At 43.7% G+C, this 21,489-nt stretch overlaps 1 protein-coding gene across 5 annotated transcripts in view; it reads right to left on the bottom strand.

Annotated features, from left to right (window-relative positions):
• The window catches only part of CREB1 (cAMP responsive element binding protein 1), a 34,735-nt gene extending 20,263 nt beyond the window's left edge, over nt 1–14,472 (bottom strand). For 3 of the 5 annotated variants that reach the window (XM_081849101.1, XM_081849102.1, XM_081849100.1), the window contains exons 1-2: nt 14,287–14,472; nt 174–228 (exon numbers count right to left, since the gene is read on the bottom strand). The gene's annotated coding sequence lies outside the window, so the exon portion shown is untranslated. The remainder of the gene's footprint in view (nt 1–173; nt 229–14,286) is intronic. The other 2 variants (XM_081849099.1, XM_081849103.1) reach the window with 2 other exon arrangements.
• Nucleotides 14,473–21,489: the final 7,017 nt, after the last annotated feature.

Here is a 21,489-nt window from a genome sequence, read left to right as displayed (position 1 = left end):
TTTGTTAATGGTTTATTTTTTAACTTTTTAATTTTCTAATTCTTATATTTTGTTTAAGAATGTTGGTTGAAAAGTGGGCTGTGAATTCATAAATTAAATTAAAATAAATTTTGATTTGCACTTGGATCAAGAGACTAAGGACAGATCACCAGAGTCAAATACATGGTTCTTACCTTTGTAACGCAAGAACTGAATTTCGAAACCACACATTCTTGGGCAAGGCAAGTTCTAAAAATGTTAATGAGAAAAGGAAACCCTGAAATATGTTTAACACACTTTTTACTGCATGATGTGCATTAACAGTAGAACATTTTACTTCTGAAATTATTTGGAATATGTTATTGCTATTTTACCCCCATTTCTCTGATAATGAGGGAGAAAAAAAATGCAGGGAAAAATATTGCCGGGAAGTTGTTTGTTGTCATCACTTCATTTCAGATTATTTCATACTTCTAGGATGGCATTATACAAGGGGCACAGGATTTGACCCTTCCAAAATTTTGAGGTGATGCAACTTTTCCAGCTCCACTTTTTGAGGTGTGGCAACCAGAACTGTATAGGATATGGGCAGATTTTTATTTTTGAATCTCTTTCCTAATGATAAATAGTTCAGCTACATCTGTGAAATTCTGCTCACTCATTTGGTCTCCCCTGCGTCAGAGGATGACTGCCCCTTTGGGGTTTAAGATCCATGCGCTGAGAATGCCTCTGTGCCTCTGACAGTTGCATAGAAGAATAAAACCAACGTGGTTTTTCTGTTGCGATGGGCAAAAGCATACTTTTTCATCCCACGCAGGGAAACGGAGCCTCAAAGGCTGTAAAAATTCCCTAGGCCTTATGTGTTGTTTGCTTCACATGCATCTCCTACTTGCCCACCCTGATGACTATCGTTTTATCACCAACTGTTTCCTTAGGCCCCTCTATCAGCTCTCACTTGCTTCGCCTTCCCTGTCTGCTCACCACTCTCCCCTCTCCTCTTCCTGCCAACAATATAAAATCCTCCTTTCTATAGGCCATGCTAGCTTTCCCCACAGATCTCACTTTATCAGACCCTTCTTCTTTCCTATCCCTCTTTCTTTTTCCATTACACTTGTGCTCTGCCCTGCCTTTTTCCTCCAGCTTCTGTCTCTCTGGATTCTCTGATCTTTAGTTTGTCTACTTCCTGGTTGCTATGTAAGCCATGCTATGTTTTTTTCTTAGTAAGAAAAACTATTGTCAATCCACAAAGCTGGCTTGCCATTCTATGGTTGACAACTTCCCACAGCAGATACGATCTTTCTGTGTCTCTAAACAAGGTGTGGGGCCCCTGAAGGTTTAATTGAACCTGCCAGGTCTCCCCATTGGACTAACAAGACTGTTTCCAGCAGGAAGCCATGCCCACCTGGCCACATTTGACATCAGGGATGGGTCAAGTAGAAATGTGGCTCCCTGCTGAAAGCAGAGTTTGCTCCTAATCGGTGGTGCTCACAAGTGCATAGCATTTTGCAAATGCCAATGACAGGCTGATTGCTAGAGCCTGCAAAGCTTTCTGGCTTTGCAAGAACAGCTATCATGGCAGTGCTTGCAAAGATACACAGCTTTGCACGCACAAACCATCAGCTGATCCTTGGTGCTTGCAAAGTGCTAAGCCCTTGCCCAGTTTGATTTAAAATCTCACCAACAAAGAAAAATGGGTTAGATGACACAACTGTGATGTCAGGTGACTACCAGGTGAGCAGCCCTGCTCACCTGTCAGATTTGGCCTGCAGGGAATGCAAAAGGTAAGAAGGCATTGACGAAGCCTTCCTCCTGACATTCAAAAGCTCAGTGTTGTTTCCAAGGTTGCCCTTAAATATAATGCAGTGTTATATCTGGGTTAAAACAAGGTTCACTCCTTAGCTAGGATTTGAAACCAAAATTAAGAGCTGGTTACAGAACAGCCAGGTGAAGAACTAGGAGATTATGCACTTAAGAAGGGATCTGATGTAGGTGGCCATCTTAGAACTGATGTGGCAAACATTTTGGAAAAATAACGTCTATGCACAAACTATTAAAAGTCTGGTAAGAAATTAAAACCCAATGTGCCTCGTAATTTGTATGTATGTAATATATGCATTATCAAATTAAAATAAGGGTGTTTTTTTTATAAAAAAATGTGGCTTTCCAGTTATTGCCAGACTATTCCTCCCATAACCCCTACAATTGGTCATGCTGGCTGGGTTTAATAATAATAATAATAATAATAATAATAATAATAAATAATTTATTTATACCCCACCCTCCCTGGCCAGAACCGGCCTCAGGGCAGCTAACACCAATAAAATTACAATAAAACGTAAAAGAAAAAGAAAAAACAGTTAATTAAAATACGGGTTAAAATAAAATTTAAAATGCAGCCTCATTTTAGTAGTAGCCCATAAATCAAAAGCAGAAGGGGAGGGAAACATAAGGGTCAGACTGAGTCCAAACCAAAGGCCAGTCAAAACAGCTCCGTCTTGCAGGCCCTGCAGAAAGATGTCAAATACCGCAAGGCCCTGGTCTCTTGTGACAGAGCGTTCCATCAAGTCGGGGCCAGTACAATCTAACCACCTTGCGGCTCGGGACCTCCAAAGTGTTGTTATTTGTGGACCCTTAAGGTCCTCCGTGGGGCATACCAGGCGAGGTGGTCCCGTAGGTACAAGGGTCCTAGGCCGCATAAGGCTTTAAAGGTCAAAACCAGCACCTTAAACCTGACCCTGTACTCCACCAGGAGCCAGTGCAGCTGGTAAAGCATTGGATGAATATGATCCTGCGGCGAGGACCCTGTAAGGAGCCTCGCCGCAGCATTCTGCACCCACTGGAGTTTCTGGGTCAGCTTCAATGGCAACCCTGTATAGAGTGAGTTACAATAATCAAGCCTGGAGGTGACCGTCACATCGATCAATGTGGCCAGATCAGGGCGAGAAAGGTAAGGGACCAACTGCTTGATATGGCGGAGATGGAAAAATGCCACCTTTGCTGTGGCTGCAACCTGCGCCTTTATGGAAAGGGAGGCGTCAAAGGTTACACCCAACCTCTTGACAGAAGGCGCTGGCACTAATTGAGCCCCCGCAAGAGATGGGAGTTGGCCCCCCAACCCTATGTCGCCCCAACCCAGCCAGGGGACCTCTGTCTTCGAAGGATTTAACTTCAACCGGCTCCCACGCAGCCATCCAGCCACAGCTTCCAAGCATCTGGTCAGTGTGTCCGGGGCCAAGTCATGGCAGCCGCCCATCAACAGATAAAGCTGAGTGTCATCAGCATATTGATGACAACCCAGCCCAAACTCTGGACAATCTGGGCAAGGGGGCACATAAAGATAAGAGTTGGAAACTGGGGGGGGGACGGACAGGTTCCCCATTCCTGTGCTAAAGTATGACAGAGTCACCACTTTCCTCTTTGGCTACTCAGTGGAAGAGGATCAGGGAAGGATAAATAATTCCAGCCCATCTTCTTCTCCCATTCATCACCGAGGCAACTGCCCTAGACACATCTTTTCCCAACCTGGCCGTTCCCCCAAACGAAAACTAACCAATCAAAGCAAGCCAAAGAGGAAAAACTACCCCATCTCCAACCAGGAGTTGTGTTCTGGATTTGGGTGGGGAAAGAAACAATGTTCAGCTTTGCTTCACCCCCACTCCCACTTGTCTCCTGTGGGGGAAGGCACTGGAAAAGCCATCCTAGCCTCAGAACCTCAGGAGAAACATTGCTCCCCCTCATCTTCTTGGCTGTAGCCAATATCAGGGGCAATCAGCAGTGCCACAGGATGTCAATGGCAGAACTTTACCTGTCCCTGTAGAATGAACAATAGCTATTATGTGGAAGATGGTCAGGGTACATTCAAGAACATTAGGATAGGGGGCTGGTATCCCCAACTACAGTGGTGCCCCGCAAGACGAAAAACTCGCTAGACGAAAGAGTTTTCCTTTTTGGAGGTACTTCGCAAAACGAATTTCCTAAGGGTTTGCTTCGCAAGACGAAAATGTCTTGCAAGTTCCTGCGGGTTTTCCCCCCCTTTCCCCCCCCTTTTCTAAGCCACTAAGCCGCTTATCCGCTAAAAGCCGCTAAACCGCTAATAGCCCTAAACCGCTAAGCCATCAATGGGCTTGCTTCGCAAGACGAAAAAACCGCTAGACGAAGAGACTCACGGAACGGATTCTTTTCGTCTTGCGAGGCACCACTGTATTATTAAAGCTTGTTCCTATCTGCACACCTTGAACCTGGATTCATCCCTTGGTGACACTTAAGTGGAACAGAATGTTGGGAACCGACTTTCATAAATCAGTTTTATAATCCTAGCGTGGTTACTCATTAGCAGCACACTACCATCATTTTGATCGGTACTTGATGGTACACCATGGTCCTAGTTTATACTGTTGATTATTAAAAGCAAAATGAAGACCTAGAATTGCTGTCTCAATCCGGCCAAGAGCACATGAGATGACTGGATTACAAGCCTGATGAGAAGTTAGCCATTCTGGTTAATGGACGAATTGGAAAGTAATAAACATAAATAATTTCTCTTTAAACTTCCCCACCTCTAAGGTTCAAAGTACAGGCGGAAACATTCACATCCTCCTTCAGTGATACACTACAAGCTAAAGGAGTGTTCATCACATTACTCCTCTTCTGACATGCTGTTTAATCTTGTTTCCAGGCAAAGATTTCTCTGAATGCAAAACAGACCCATAAATCACACACAGGCAGCATCAGTTTCTGTGCTGATCACTGCCAGTCCAGGAGGCAGGCCAGGGACCAGCAAGGGCAGCATAGTCCAAAACTGGAGTAATGAACCATATTTTGGGTTTAAGCTTTGAGGGTAGGAGAAGGAAATCCACTGGGAGTATAGAATGTTAGAAGGGGAGGGGGAGGCTGAAAAGGGCATAAGATGATAATTGGGTGGCAGTGGGAACTTTGGTCAGTTGACAGGAAATGAGAGAGGGAATTAGCCAGTTAGGAACAGGTTTGGGTTCTAATTACATTCATCCCAGATTTCAGTTTACTGTGAATTTGCTTTCATTGTTACTCAAATACTGTGCTGTGACCAGTAATATCCACACTTGGGAGATTCTGAATACTGACCACAATATCCACAGTATGATTGTGATGCTGAAGTTGCTCTCTTGTGTGCCTCTCTTCTCTTATGAACCACGTCCTGTTTAAATCTAACACAACTGAGGATGTAACCCAAGCACACTTGTTTGGACCTAAGACCCTATGAACTCAATGGGACTTATTCCTAAGTAAGCAAACAAGCATAGGATTGCTCTGGAAGCCAGCCAAGGGGAAGCTGCTATCTAGATGTCAAAGCTCTTAACAGTGTGTGATCTATTACTGTTTTGCTTGCAGACATTATTAGTGATAAGACTGCAATCCCTCTTTGTGAAACATGCTTTTCTCCTGTTTTTATCAAGGTTACCCACGGTAGCATAAAGTCATTCTGTTAGTAATTTTACTACTGCAATTCAAATCCATAAATGTGCAGTAGTGCACCCTTTATTCGTACCTGACTTCAGGACGTGAGGGAAATGTACTTTGTCAGTAGCCCCTTCTATGAAGAATACACTTCTAATTAAAGCAATAGGAAAAACCATGGAGAACAGGAAAAACTTTTGCAGTGTTCCTTAATAAAAACTTGCAGCATTATTCCATAAGCCACGTAGGACAACTTTGCACCCAATCTTGGGTGGAGTCACTGATTAATATTCCTCCGCTTTGGGATTTGAATGCAGCAGTTCATTGTGAAAAGGGAATGCACTTCCTCTGATGTCTGTCCAAGCATCACGGCAGTATTTGAAACTCCCATTGTTCTAGGTGCATTTTGCAACAGGGAATTTCATTAGTGTGAGCAGTTTCTGAGCTCTGGATGCAGTACTGCACCTAAGATCACCCCAGACAGCGATTTAATATAATTTGCTTTACTTGCATTTAGTTAACAAAGCTAAAAACTTTGAAACTGCCAATCTTGCCTAATAGTTGGTAGCTGTTCCGTAATTCTAGGGGTGCCATACGTGGAATTTCTGAAAGGCGGCACTTTGTGCTGGATATTAATTTCCTTTTAAAAAAACTCAACAACTTACGGGTGTCCTTTTGAAATATGACAACCCTACATAATACTGGCAGTTATCTAAGTGAAATTCATTGACAAATGTAACTGTGTGCTCTTTGCTGTATCAAATTTCCAAATTTAACAAGAGTAGTTAACATGGTCCATGTGCGAGGCCAATGAGATAAGCATTCCTTGAACATGACTGAAAAACCACACACACCCTTTTTCAAACTGGTCAGTTAGCAAAGTGGTACACACTGGAGAAATCAAATCAGTAGCTTGCGTGCATGCTCTTAACAATCTTCAGCATCACAGTGGAGTGACTTTGTTGTTACTAAAAAAATCTGCTGTGTATGCAACTATCTTCCTATTGCCAATGCAGGGTGTGGTGTAATTAAAAGGTATGCTTCAGAGATACAATTATTTGTCACCATGTGCTTAACTCTCAAATTTAAATCAAAAGAATTTTAAAGTGATTTACACCTGGCTGTATTATTTGCTACAAGTTTTATGGTTCCATTAATAAATGTAAATTTGTGTGAATCTGTATGCACCGAAGGAGAGTTAAGGATTGTTTGAACAGGACTTGGGATACTAGGAAAAGACTGGCAAAGCAACTTTGAGCCCCAGACATGGGTAAAATGCTTAGCCTGACTTTAAGGGGTCAAATGAAAAAAGGAACTGAAAGCCTAATTAGTAGGACTAGGATGGGACAGAAGTAGGAAAATCCCAGAAAACTCTGAAATATTCAGCAACAAAGCACGTGCATACTTAAAAACTATTTGAATGCTGCCTCTACATTTTATTTGTTCTACATTCAAGCAAGACTTAGACATACTAATAATTTCAAAGACTATGAAAATCCATTTAATCAGTTCTTAAAGAATTGTAATGGTATGATTGGTATTAATACAGGTTTGGTGCTCCTCTGCAACCTAATATTTGCAAGACAGGATGCTGCTGCTGCTGCTGTCAACAACAAAATTAGGTTGGGTGCAAAACACTTACTTTGTCAGAGGAGGTTTCCCCCCTCTATAGCATATTTAATATCCAACTGTTCAAGGAAACCCAAAGGACAAAACTATCCTTATGTACGCTAAAGAGAGGATTAACTGTGCACACAAATGATACTTTTTGGGATTTGCTCAATGCTAATTTCTAGCTCCCCTAAGTTTTACTGGAGGGAGGTTATTCAATTCTAGCCACTGCTTAGGAGGAGGCTTTCAGTTACTTAGGAATAAACTTGGTAGCTGCCTCCCTGTGCATCAGATTAGAAGCAAGGAATGCGTAAGTCTTCTGCCTTTCAGTAAAGCACATGAGCCTACTCCTTAAAGAGTCCTTCCAATTTAGCTAAGGATCTGCTATTGGCTACCCTTAGAGGACCTCAGACACCAGGCCTGGATGAGCATCAAATGTTTCGCCAGCCAAATTCAGTGCCTGATAGCATTTCAGGGCTGCTGGGACAATTAGTACTCCAGCTTTCATGTTATTTAAAGTTTGCAGCTCTAAAGGTGGTGAAAATATGAATTTAATGTATCCTACATAAGTATTAGAAACCAGGTAAAACTGTTTCCACTATTTCTGAGGGAAAGTATTTTCATTATGAAACAGATGTATTCCTCTTGGAATAAACAAGAGCAGTAGAATTATTGCAGGGTTAAACACCTACTAGATGTAGCTTGGCATCTACACCTATCTAAGTGATACTCCCCCAAACATAAATACTGTACATTATTAAAACATGCAAAATAGCAACGTGATCAAATTTATTTCATGTTTGCAATACAACTGTTGGTTCTGAAGAAGCATGCATTCTCAGATATAGGCTACGACTTGGAACAGGAACCATGCTTCTTCCAAGATTTTGTTGGCATTCCTGCAAACGTGTTCATATACCCAAATGTGGGACCTGGGCAATCCCAGTCATGGGAAAGAAGCAATTTTCATGCTCTTAAAGCAGGGATGCAGAATTTTAGGCCAAGGGGGCAGATGCAGGCCTCTCTAGAATACCCTCAAGATTCTCTCCAGGCCATACCTGTCACCAGCTCAGTCTAGCCCTCCTTTGGTACTTTTGCCTGGCTGGAAGGTGCCATTAACTGTGAAAACATGGGTGGTGGTGTTTGTGTAGAAACCTCTTTTGAGTTTTGCCCATGGAAGGCAGTTCATGAGGGCATGTGGCACTTGGGATGAGAAAGGTTCCTCAACACTGTTCTTAGGAGGATGAAGAAACGCCCCCAGAATCATGGTATTTGCTGTGGAGCAACTATCACGAACGTGCAGCTCACTCAATGTTGCGTTTGTGTGTACAAGAACATGAGATTATGCAGATGAAGCAAAATGATGTTGCACAAGTTGCTAAACCATTTGTTTCTGGCTTGCTTTTATAGTGGTGATCACTATAGAATATAATATAGCCAATAAAAACATGAGCAACTTAAAACTCAGTTCTTCACCAGTTGCTGGCTAAAAGAAAATAGACTGAGAAAAACCACATGAAGATGAATATGCAGGTATAGTGGGAAAGTCATAAAAAGAAAGTTTGTCATGGGGCAAGTATCTTTCTTTCTTTGACATCACATATGAAAACCTATGGATACTGAAACTGCAAGCTAAGTGGAAAATATGTGCTGTTTTTCAGGTATGCAGAAAGCTAATTCATTCAGAATTCCAGCATTCATTTTATTGTAGTATGCCAGCTCAGTTGTCCACAGGAACTTGAAAACCAGGGCACAAAATATACTGTACAAATTAAGATGCTCACATTCACTGTAATTTTAAGGTTGAAGGAATAATTCATCTGTAGATACTTCAAAATATATAGTGAATGCCAGAAGGCCATTGATGAATAAACAGCAATACATAATGGCTCTTCCTTTTCTCCCAAATGAAGGCAAGTCTAACTGAAGTTATTTGGAAACGAGTGTGACTACTTTCACTCTGACATGTATGGTTCTAGGTACATTTTACAGAGAAACAAGTCTGAATCTAATAAAGCTTACTTCCAAGTGATCATAAGATTACAGGCTTAGACATGCAATTAGATAAGCATGATTACAGTATGGAGAACTGTAAGCCTTACTAAAAAGAACCAACAAGAGCAGTGATTTTGACTGATGTTTCAGGGAACCCAAAGAATTCTTGGAATCTCGAAGCATTTCTCAACAAGTTCAGCAAAGCATATTTCTTGAAAGATATCTTAATCTGCATTTCTAATCTTCCTTTTGTGTTATACTGCAACAGAGCAGTGCTCAAATTATGGGACAGTTGGAAGGAATATTCACATTTTCAGGAACTAGTAAGATCCTGAGGCATGTGAAACCTCCTTTCCACCACTATCCAAGATAAAGGTGAGCTGAATAGCCCTGATTTGTGGGTTGGGTCTCTGCTCCCTCACTTTCTTCATCATTCCAACCTGGTCTGAAAAAGCTACTGCATTGTCCTGTTATGTAGATCAGAATTCAGTGCTGGATAAAGGCTCCCATCCAGATTTTTGCTCACAGCGGCAGGCTGCATATACATTATTGTATAAACAAGATTATCTGCATGACAAGCTGTGGAACAGAAGGAGGGGTGGTCTTACAGGCAAAAATGCGTGGGGGGGGGAGAGCTTGAGAAAAACACGAAATCTAGGGTGCATTCCATTTATGCAGGGCAACCATGAAGCTTAACAGGTGTGTTTGGATTCTCACAGGAACAGACAATACACCCTCCAATGTCCCACAATCTTCTGTAAGGCAGCAGACAGATCAATACGGAAACTTTTTCTGGAAGGCAGAAAACCACTGAACTATAGCAGTTCTCTTCATCACCCCACAAGGGGATCACACCAGTAGCGCAATACCCTTTTTGTTCACCTTAGGTTAAGAGGAGAAAGATGGAACTATACTAGGATTGTGCATCAAATATGGATTGATTTCAAACTGAAAAGGGTGCCTTGGAAGGATTCTGGATTTGTCAGGCATGAAGTGGGATTTGTAGGAAGTAGCATGAGTCAAAAGAAGGGATCCCTAAAGTCCTTTAAGACACCTTGGAAATCCAGACTAGGAGATAAGGCAGTCAAAGGGTGCGTAAATCAGGTTTTCCAGCAAGAGGTTGAACAACTATTGCTGTGCATGACTAAAGTGCTACATTTAATAATTACTTCACCTTGATATTGCACAGAAAGCAAAAGTGTTAACCAGCAACATAATATGTGACAAAATAAACGTAAGATGTGAAAAGAGCTCCATTCATTTGTAAGATGTGAAAACCCAGTGGTCCATTACAGTCCTGCTGCAACACTAGGGGAAATGATGCAACATAACACCGGTTCACATTTTCTGCAGTAATTCCTCATATCCCAGAATATAATTCCCCACCCACCTTATCCTTCCAAGGCTTTTCAGTGCTAGTTTTCCTACAGTAAAAATAAGCTTAAGACAACTCATGGCTTGCAAAAGGGGAAATCCAATGAAAAACTAGCACTATGAGCAACTGCACAAAGAAATAGTCATTCTGTGATGAGATACGTATAGAACTAGGTGATATGAAGGACTTCACATCACTACCATACTGGCAAACAAAATTGTTTTAAGATGCATGTTTAGGGGGTCAAATACTTGTTAGACATAGCACATAATCCAGTTCTCCATGGATCTCATCAGGGAAGAATGTAAAACAAACAAATTGGTTTGCATTGTGAAGAATACTGTTACTATATGCATCCTGGGTATATGGTGCTTAGTATATGAGGCATCCCTACAAACGGAACCAAAGCAAGCCAGGTTAGATATAAATGATGCAAGATAATCCCCAATACATGCATACTTTACAGATCTACTTTAGAGAAGAACCACATGGTCTAAAGCTAAGACAAGCTAAGGCTGTGTACACACCATACAGCTAAAGTACCCCCCCCCAAAAAAAAAAATCCTGGGAAGTGTAGCTCTGGTAAACTGCAGTTCCCAGGATTCTTTGCTTTAAATGTATGATGCATGGGTCCACAGCCAACTTCCCTTTCTTGGTGACACACAGACAAGTAGTTTCTTCCTACTGTTACACTGTGTGCCTAATTTCTTAAAACAAAAAACAAAAAACCTGGCACAGCATTTTCCTGACAAATTTCTACCTTAGCGCTAAGGGACTGACATAAACTGTGGAGGGAAAGGAGAAAATAAGGTTTGTTTTTCTTAAGAGAGTCAGTGACTGTACCTCTTTCATTTCATGGCTGTTTATATATGGTGTCCCCCCCTCCCCCATATGTATCCAGTTGTCAATTGAGGGTAACACTTCATGAGTTGCATCCAGTGGTGGAAATGCTTCTGCACAAAAACTGGGACACTTGGTTTTCTCTTCGTCCTCCCACTGAGCTGTAGCTGTAGCTCAGTTGTACAGGATCTACCTTCTATGCAGAAGATCCCAGCTGCAATCCCCTGAAATTACAGTGGTGCCCCGCCAGACGAATGCCTCGCAAGACGAAAAACTCGCTAGACGAAAGTTTTCCGTTTTTCGAGGTGCTTCGCAAGACGAATTTCCCTATGGGCTTGCTTTGCAAGACGAAAACGTCTTGTGGGTTTGCTTCCTTTTTTGTAAAACCGTTAATACCCGGGGAATCCGCGCTCCGCAAGATGAAAAAATAGCAAGACGAAGCAACTCGCGGAACGAATTAATTCCGTCTTGCGAGGCACCACTGTATTGGGAAACTCCCATCTGAAACCTTTGATAGCAACTGTAAGGAAGCATGGACAGAACAGAGCTAGATACACCAGTGGTTTAACTCTGTATAAGGCAGCTTCCTATACTACTGTATCATATCCTTTTCTGTTCCAGAGGGACCCAAACTACCAGGGCTCATTGAAAATCATGTGCCCTGACTTGCATGAACTTTTCACTCCATCACTGGCAACAGTCCATGGCATCTATAATGTAAGCAGGTTCTAGCCCAAAAATAGTATGTTGTAATAACTATTAGGTTTTTTAGAACCACAAAGACTCTAGGTTGCATTTTTTTTAAAAAAAGATCTTATTGTTGATTATGCAAGTTATTATTATTCCCCCCCCCCCCGGCAAGATACAAAATAGTTGCATTTGGATACAAACTAAAGAACCTAAATAAGTACATGCAAGAAAATTGAGAATTTCTATACTTAAAAAAGGAAGAAATAGAATAAACAAAACCAGTCATGAGGTGGTCACTGAAATACGGTTGCCTGGGTATGAAGTATGTTAGGGAGTGCAAACAGGGACAATGCTTGCAAACATCACAGTGAGACCTAGATTAAGACTTGCTACTCGAACACCTGTGATGAAATTCACTTTTCAGTATGGGAAAGAATGTTATATACAACTGTATATAAGTGTGATGCAAGCCTCCCTACATTTTCATGAAGTTATATCAGCCTCATTTAAGGTATTTTCAGTATCAAGTCCATTTCCCTGAAAACCAGTAAGGATGGGGATTACTGCTGCAAAATTTAGACATTCCAATTGGGCCTACTCTGTCATGCATCATGTACTAGTATCACCCAAATGTCTCAAAACTTCAAACCCCAGCTCAAAATCCACATTTTAAATGACCAACCCCTTGGTCTTCATCAGTTTGCCAAGTGCCCTGCAACCAGAAGCTGTAATAAAATGTATGCATTACTCTACTTATAGTTATTAATGCCAGAATAGCTTTATTTATACACCTCTCTTCATAAGCAGTCACCATGCATTACAGTACTGAGCAAATGAACTGCAAAACAGTGGAATTGGGGCGCCAGGATTGAACCCGGTGTCCCTGAAGCCGATAGGAACTTTGTTTTCAGTGGGCCCAGGCTTTCATTGTATCATTCTAGGCACAGAGCTGAGAGGAAAACAAAGTGTTCAGGAATACAGTTTGGATCCAAAATACTTTTATTAAAAAGGAACTCGGGAGGCCTTGCAACCTCAAGAGCACTGCTCAATGAGCACAACTTTTAAAGCTGTGCTTTCCGTAATAGAACAACAACGTTCTTTTCAAAGGGCGGTCCTGCCAAACCAGCTATCTAGCTGTGGAGAGCAACCCGGGTTGGACCCCAAGGGCTGCGGGTTCAAACATCTGGAACTGCCTTGCCCACGGAGGGAGGGGCGGGAAAGCAAAAGGTGTCTGTTGCGGGACCCAGGAGAGAGAGATTTAGCTGGAGGCTGAGAGAGGAGAGTAACCAGGGAAGAGGGAGGCATCGGCACCACCGTCTGCTCTCCACAAAGGGAGGCTGGGTACAGAACGAAAATAAAACACGTGTGTGAGAGTGTGTGTGTGTGTGCTTCGCACCCTTCGGCTCTACCTCGCCCGCCCCAGGGGCAAAAGCGCCCCAAACACGGCGCTTGGGGAAGGAGGGAGGCAGCAGGCGGCGGCGGCGGCGGCGGGAGCTTCCCTATTTCCCGTAGGGCTGTTAAATAAGCGCGCGCCGCGTGTCTCCCCCCCCCGCCGCCCCCCATGAATGCTTGTTCTAGGTGGGCGATCCGGTTTTAATTTGCCAAATAACGACTTAAGACACCTCACAGGGTGGGGGAACCCCACAACAAATGGGGAGGGCCACCTACTAAAACGAAAAGTGTATCTTGGGGGGGGGGGAAGCAAGCTCTCCTGAGGCCCTTTCTCCCCCCTCCCCCCCCACGGTCTCCCAACGGCAGTAGAGGTCGGGGAGGGGGTGTCTTATGTTACCCCCCCGCCCCACACACAGACAAGGTGGAAGCGCAGCAGCAGCAGCGGAGCCGTCTTTCCCGCCGCCGCCGCCGCCAGCCTTGCCCGGCCGCCTCCATCCGCCATTATTCTTTGTTCGTGGCGGTTGCGGCCGGGTTCGGCAAGGCGGGAACAAGCAGGTCGCGTGAGGGGGCGAGAGAAGGCCGGCTTCCATTTCCAATTATATGGGGCCGGAGAAGTGAGGGGGGAGAGAAACAAAACGAAAAAGAAAAAAAAAAGGGGCGGCGAAGAAGCGGGCGCCCCTCCCGCGGAGCGAGACCAGGCCTCGCTTCTCTCTCTCTCTCCCGCCCGAGGGCTCCCCTCCGTCCCACCGACTCCCGCCCGCCTCAGCCACGGCCACCCCGCTGCCCCTCGGCCGACACCCCTCCGTGTGTGTGTGTGTGTGTGCGCGCGCGCGGGGGGGGGGGTTGGTTGTGGTGGTTTTTTTTTTTCCTCCTCCTCCTCTTGGTTCTTTCCTCTCCTGCTCTCTCTCTCTCTCTCTTTTTCTCTCTCTCTCTCTTCCCTTCCTGGCTTTCCTTTGCTTTTCTCCTCTTACCGGCTGCAGGCTGCTCCGTCACTGCTTTCGTTCGCGCCTAGGCTCTCGCCGCAGTTTTATTCTCTCCCCCACGTAACACACCGCGTCAAACTACACCTCCGCCGCGTCACTCACATAACACACACACACACGCGCGCGCGCTCTCTCCCAGCCCCGGCGACAGGCAGGCGGGCGGGCGGGCGGGCGGGCAGCGGCCGACTGAGGGAGAGAGAGGGAGGGAGGGAGGGAGAGAGAGGGAGGGAGGGAGGGGGAAACTCAGAGAGAGAGAGAGAGAGAGACAGAGCAAGCGCCGCCACCGCCGCCGAACCTGCCTCGGCTCTCCTCGCTCCGTCTCCCCCCGCTCGCCCCCTCCTGCTCTCAGGCGCACGGAAAGAGCCGAGCCGCCCCTCACGGAAACGCCCGAAGGGGAGGGCGCGGCGGGAAAAGGAAAAGCGAAGTGTGGGGGAGGGGGAGGGGGGAGGAGAATCGCCTCAGAAACGCCTCAGAGGCCCCGCGGAGATAATGGCGGGAAGCGGGGGCTTCAGAACCCCGAAAGTACAATAAATACATTTTAGCGGCTAAATTTTTTTTTTTTTAAGTGTGGGTGGGTGGGTGGGTGGGTGAATATACTACGCGAAAGGAAGCTGCTAGTGCTTTAGGCGCCCGACGGTCGGGAGGCCAAGCATCCGAATTGTATTACCGTATTATCAGATGACACGACCTTGATGGCAGAAAGTGAGGAGGAATTAAAGAACCTCTGAATGAGGGTGAAAGAGGAGAGCGCAAAATATGGTCTGAAGCTCAACATCAAAAAAACTAAGATCATGGCGACCGGTCCCACCACCTCCTGGCAAACAGAAGGGGAAGAAATGGAGGCAGTGAGAGATTTTACCTTCTTGGGCTCCATGATCACTGCAGATGGTGACAGCAGCCACGAAATTAAAAGATGCCTGCTTCTTGGGAGAAAATGACAAACCTAGACAGCAGCTTAAAAAGTAGAGATATCACCTTGCTGACAAAGGTGTGTATAGTTAAAGCTCATGGACTGCAAGAAGATCAAACGTCTCCATTCTTAAGGAAATCAGCCCTGAGTGCTCACTGGAAGGACAGATCCTGATGCTGAGGCTCCAATACTTTGGCCACCTCATGAGAAGAGAAGACTCCCTGGAAAAGACCCTGATGTTGGGAAAGATGGAGGGCACAAGGAGAAGGAGACGACAGAGAACGAGATGGTGGGACAGTGTTCTCGAAGCTACCAGCATGAGTCTGACCAAACTGCGGGAGGCAGTGGAAGACAGGAGTGCCTGGCGTGCTCTGGTCCATGGGGTCATGAAGAGTCGGACACGACTAAATGACTAAACAACAACAATTATATATTATATATATATGACCCGGAAAAACTGTCTGCGGACAAACGCCGGCTCCCTCAGTCTGTAAAGCGAGATGAGCGCTGCAACCCCAGAGTTGTCTGCGACTGGACAACTGTCAGGGGTCCTTTACCTTTATATATATATATATATATATATATATATATATATGGGGTTTGTGTGTACCACAGGGCGGCTCACAAGGGCAAAAGTGCAGCACGGAAATGCAAAAAACCCACACACCACGTCCTAAAACAAGTGAAAGCAAACCAGTAGCCCCTATTTTTATTTATTAAATTTGATAAAAAGCTAAGGTTTGTTTTAGTCAGAAAGGAAATGGGGTGGTGATGAATATACTACGTGGAAGGAGCCAAGGAAATGAATTCAATTCCAGCATCCAGGAGGGACCTAAGGAGCTTGTTCTAGCCAGTTAAGAAAGAAGGTCTGCCGCCAGGAGCATCAGAACAAGGGTTTCTTTTTTTATAGGCGTAGCACATCATAAAAACATCATTCTTAAACATCCTTCATACACCAAGAGAGGTTGCAGGTCATGGGTTGGTAAACCGGTGTATGGCTCCTTACGGCCTTCTGCTCCCTTGCAATTATGGTCTCAAATGCCACATTTCTATCGCCTCGCAACTAGGCTCCTCCAGTACCATAATTCAAAAGCATCAATTCTTCAGCGATCAGCCTTCTTAATGGTCCAGCTCTCACTTCCATACATGTTTCGATTTGCACTCCGATGTTAACTGGAACAACATCCTTTGTACCGCTTTCAGGGTTGGATAGGGTTTCTTGGATATGGCCCAGGGGTTATAAAATAATAGGCATACAGGAACCGCACGTAAAAACTATTCAGCGATGCGTGCTATATTTCTAAACGCTAAATGCCACCAGTATTTGAAACGTTACTAATTCAAAGCATACACCCTGGGTCTCTCATTCTTACATAATCTAGAAGTGAAGCGTCTGTGCTCACACTCAATTCTAAAGAGTTTTCGAGGATTTTGAGGCGGGGCCGGGCATATGTCTCGCCGGCTAGTGGTCATTGGCCAGTAGCAACCACCAAGCAAGCAAAAATGTTCCTTGGAGCTCCATCAATGGAGAGCAGGCAGACTGTTGGGTATCAGAAGGAAGTTTTATTAACTGACATAATATTCCATAAGGAAAGCAGAATGGCATTCTCACATCTCACAATCCCTGCAAAGTCTAACTTAAAATATAATGCCAGTCACTGTGAACCTAACGTAAAATAGAAAGCCAATGGATATACAAAAGGATATGCAAAGAGATATAGTTACGAAGAAAATATATACAGGTGGAGCCACCCTCAGCGGGCAGGTGGTTGCCAGGAGACTTAAGGCTTCTCATGTAGTGCCCATTTACCCTAATGTGCCATCCTCTGTGCCTGAATCAAGGCTTTCTCCTCATCTGTTGGATGCAAGTGAATTGATAATGCACTGTTGCTGCGGGAGATGCACAAAGGAGAAGACATGGCTCAAAAAGGCCATGAAAAAAGCCTAAATTGCCTTTATTAATGCAAAAGAAAGCAATTGTTATGGAATTTATTTTCTATTATCAGGGTTAATTTTAAAACTCTGAATTACCTTTTTTAAAAGAAACATTTTTTATTTAATTTGAGTGCTACCGGTTAACAGAGAATAATTTTAAAAGGCAACCCTGCATAAAATACTATCACCAGATGGCAGTGCATACCAAGATGTGGCATGCTGGACTTTTATATAATCTGCAGGAAATTGTGTATAGTTTGTAAAATAATTATTTTGATTAATTATAGCAATACGCCACTGCAGTACAACATTGATACAATGAGAATCAGCAATGCCATCAAAACTTGTAAGGTTTATATTTTTATTAAAAGCTTTCAGTGAGGGAGTAATGTGAAAGAATAAAATAAAAAGAGAAAAAACACACCCAAAATTGAAATTGTGATATGATAAGAGTATATGGGCATATAGGCAATAGAATTATTCCATTAAATGCAACATTATTAACAAGACATACTTTTATAAATGGATTCCAAATATTATATTTATCCCTACACAATCTATGTCTAAAAGCAATCTGTTTCTATGTTACAAAAGTTGTCAAAACTTGAAATCAGAAAGTCCGCATGTCAAATCTATTAGGGTTATAAATGCCTGAATCTATTAAGTTCTTAAATGCCTGAATGTATACTGATAATAGGTTTCTGTCTAATGATCTTTAATATTTTTGTAATTCAAACCAAGCTTGATTACAATTTAATTTCTTGTTTCAGTACATGCTATGTTCTGACTAAGCATTCAAATGCCACCATTTTTGTGCATGATCATGCTGCTAATTGTGGGTTGATTTTAGTTTCCCTTTGCCAAACCAAAGCTTGTTCTTGAGCAATCCAATGGCACCAGCACTCCTAGCTAACAAGGTGAATGGTAATCCAGAACAGCTATGACTGCCAAGTCTGAATTTCCCACAACCAATGTGGATTAAAATTATTTCACCCAGAGAGTTTCATTTCCTATTCTTTTGCAATATAGACTGTAGGGTCTCTTTGACACATGGATCTCTTCTATAGCTACCTGTGCATTTTCCAAAATTGGGTTTCATCCACTTTTTTCCATAATTCAGAAAGCCAACAGCAGCTTCTCCATGGAAGCTTTTATTGGCCCCTGCTTCTGTGTCTTTCAAAACAATCTGTTCTGCAGACAATCAGCAAATGTAAAACCACTATGTGCTGATATCTGCAGATCAAAATGCGATAATACAGACAAGACCAGACCAGACCATCAGTGTCTATTTTTCATAGTTATGGAATGACTACTTTTGCTCTGCAAAAAAAGGGAAAAGGAAACAAGCAGGACAAAATAAGGCAAAGATTTGCATGAAATTTGCATATGCTGATTCATACATATCCCTGCAAATATACGAATAATGCCTCTAATTTAAATAGAACTGTATTGCATTTCACTGCAGTGGGGGAAACTGACTAGGCAATCCATGTGCTTGCTCAGTCTCCTATCCAGGTTCATACAACTCATGGGCAACTTCAAGGTCCCTGCTCTCCCTTCTAATGGAATTTTTACCTTTGAATCAGACTTTGACTCAACAACCTTTTAAATAGAAGATACCTTGAAATAGAGGACTGTCCTCTGCAAAGTAGGACACATGAATCAGCACATGATCGAGCTGTGATAGCCACCATTTCCCTAACCGTGGGCAAATCTAGAATACTACTAAACATATTTGGCAGAAGGTCCTTGTTTGTACTGCACCAATTTAAGGATGGAGAACAGAATGTCATAGCCAGTTATGAAGGAGACTCTTTAGAAATTTACAAAGGCAGCTGCGTGGACCATGCCTGTGTGAATGCTGGGAGAGTATTCATATGTAATTTGGAAAAGTGTGGACTACAGATTACAGGGCAGCAGAAGGATCCCCATTAAAACATATTAAAAAATCAAGTGATCTTGAATATGTTCCTAGACAAACCTTCCCCAACTGTAGCACCCTGCTTGTGGTTAACGCTTAGCTGGAATGAAATATTCAACGCAGCAATAGAGAAATTAAAATAATAATTTATTTGTCAGACAAATAAATGATAGGCACAGTGGTATATGGTTACCAAAGCTCTGCTCCCTCCAGCCCTGATGGCCAGCACTTATATTTCCTCAGCCCAGCCCCCTTCTCCTTTGGCTGCCTCTGTCCAATCAGCCTGGTTGAAATTCCTATTGGCTGTTTGCTAGAACCAATCATAAAAGATACACCCATTTCCTATTACCTTTTATGGGAGACAAAGAGCTATATTTCCTTCTATCCATAAATGGCAGACAAGTAGTCATATATCTTACATTTGCCTCGATAAGGCACCTTAATTACCAGATCACCTTTTGCCCCTGTTGCCCCTGCATTCCAAAACAAATGGCTAAAACAAATGGCTTGTGGTATTAAATTCTATCTAAACAGAGATCTTGGGTTCACATTCTTACACACCATCAATGAAATAAGAATCTAACATTTCTTACTTTCTAAATCCTTTGCCTAATTACATTAAGCCAACAAATCTCATATATAACATAGATAGCTTTTTAGAAGAAAAGGCCTTTGCAAAGTAAAAAAGGAACTCAGTAAAAAAAACAGCTTCAAAAGAAGCCTCTTCAGTTTACACCCCCCCTTTCCCAGCCAGCTGCTTTTCCCATTAGCTCTTCCCAAAATTTATTGCCCTTTAACTCTCTCAGTATACCTTAAACCTTAGGAAAATATGGCTAGAGTCTGATGGGAGGCACATGGTATTATTTTCTGTTAAACAATAAATCTTACTATTTACCAACTCTTAATTAGTGTTTTTGCAGCTTGATTGTATTCTGTAATATGTAGGGTCAGTGTAACATTTGCTCCCAGCCTGTAATTCCCTTTTAGAACTTTGAGAAACTTGTCTCCTGCTACTGCTATAAATCGGGGGGGGGGGGCTTGTTCAGGAGAGCAGGAAGATAAACAACTGCCAAAGTACTTAGCCAGCTGGTTTCTGCCTGGCATGAAACATACAAACATTTGCAAATATATCTTATAAGCTCATTTTAAAATACAGGCCTTGATCAGATGCCTCACAACCATGTGGCTTTCACATGTTAATTGACAGTAACCTCCATCAGCTCCAGCCAGCATAGCCAATGGCCAGGAGTGATGCAAGTTGTAATCCAACAACATCTAGAGGGCACCAGGTTGGAAAATGCTGTCCTAAAACAATGAAACAGAATGCTGTCCTAAAACAATAAAAAAAATGAAACAGGACCTTTCCAGTAGCAGCCCCCCGCTATTGAATTTTCTCCTCTGGAAAGTCCCTCTCTTTTCTTTCCAGTTACATTATCCAGCCAGAAATCATTTATTATTGCTTGTATTTTACCTGACAGCTGTCCTGTTGTTTTCAGATGGTTTTGTGTGTTTTCAGATGGGGCTTATCAACCAAGGAAGGTCGTCCGTCTAGGAGAAGGAAAACTTTGATCTTAAACCTCTACTGCCTTGTGGGATATCTTCAGGAGAAGGAAAGGCTATGCAAGTAAACCAGGGGTAGGCAACCTAAGGCCCGGAGGCCGAATGCATCCCAATCGCCTTCTCAATCTGGCCTGCAGACGGTCATGGAATCTGCGTGTTTTTACATGAGGGGGGTTGGACTGGGTGTCCATCAATATGCAGATGATACCCAGCTCTACCTCTCTTTTAAATCAGAACCAGTGAAGGCGGTGAAGGTCCTGTGTGAGTGTCTGGAGGCGGTTGGAGGATGGATGGCGGCTAATGGATTGAGGCTGAATCTTGACAAGACAGAAGTACTGTTTTGGGGGGACAGGGGGCGGGCTGGTGTGGAGGACTCCCTGGTCCTGAATAGGGTAACTGTGCCCCTGAAGGACCAGGTGCGCAGCCTGGGAGTCATTTTGGACTCACAGCTGTCCATGGAGGCGCAGGTCAAATCTGTGTCCAGGGCAGCTGTCTACCAACTCCACCTGGTATGCAGGCTGAGACCCTACCTGCCCGCGGACTGTCTCGCCAGAGTGGTGCATGCTCTAGTTATCTCCCGCTTGGACTCCTGCATGCGCTCTACGTGGGGCTACCTTTGAAGGTGACTCGGAAACTACAACTAATCCAGAAGGCGGCAGCCAGACTGGTGACTGGGGGCGGCCGCCGAGACCACATAACACCGGTCTTGAAAGACCTACATTGGCTCCCAGTACGTTTCCGAGCACAGTTCAAAGTGCTGGTGTTGACCTTTAAAGTCCTAAACGGCCTTGGCCCAGTATACCTGAAGGAGCGTCTCCACCCCCATCGTTCTGCCCGGACGCTGAGGTCCAGTGCCGAGGGCCTT

Source organism: Podarcis erhardii (assembly GCF_964252035.2).
Source record: "Podarcis erhardii genome assembly, chromosome: 1".
NCBI classification, from domain to species: Eukaryota; Metazoa; Chordata; class Lepidosauria; order Squamata; family Lacertidae; genus Podarcis; species Podarcis erhardii.
Note: the sequence above shows the minus strand (reverse complement) of the source record. Positions and strands in the feature narration are given on the sequence as shown.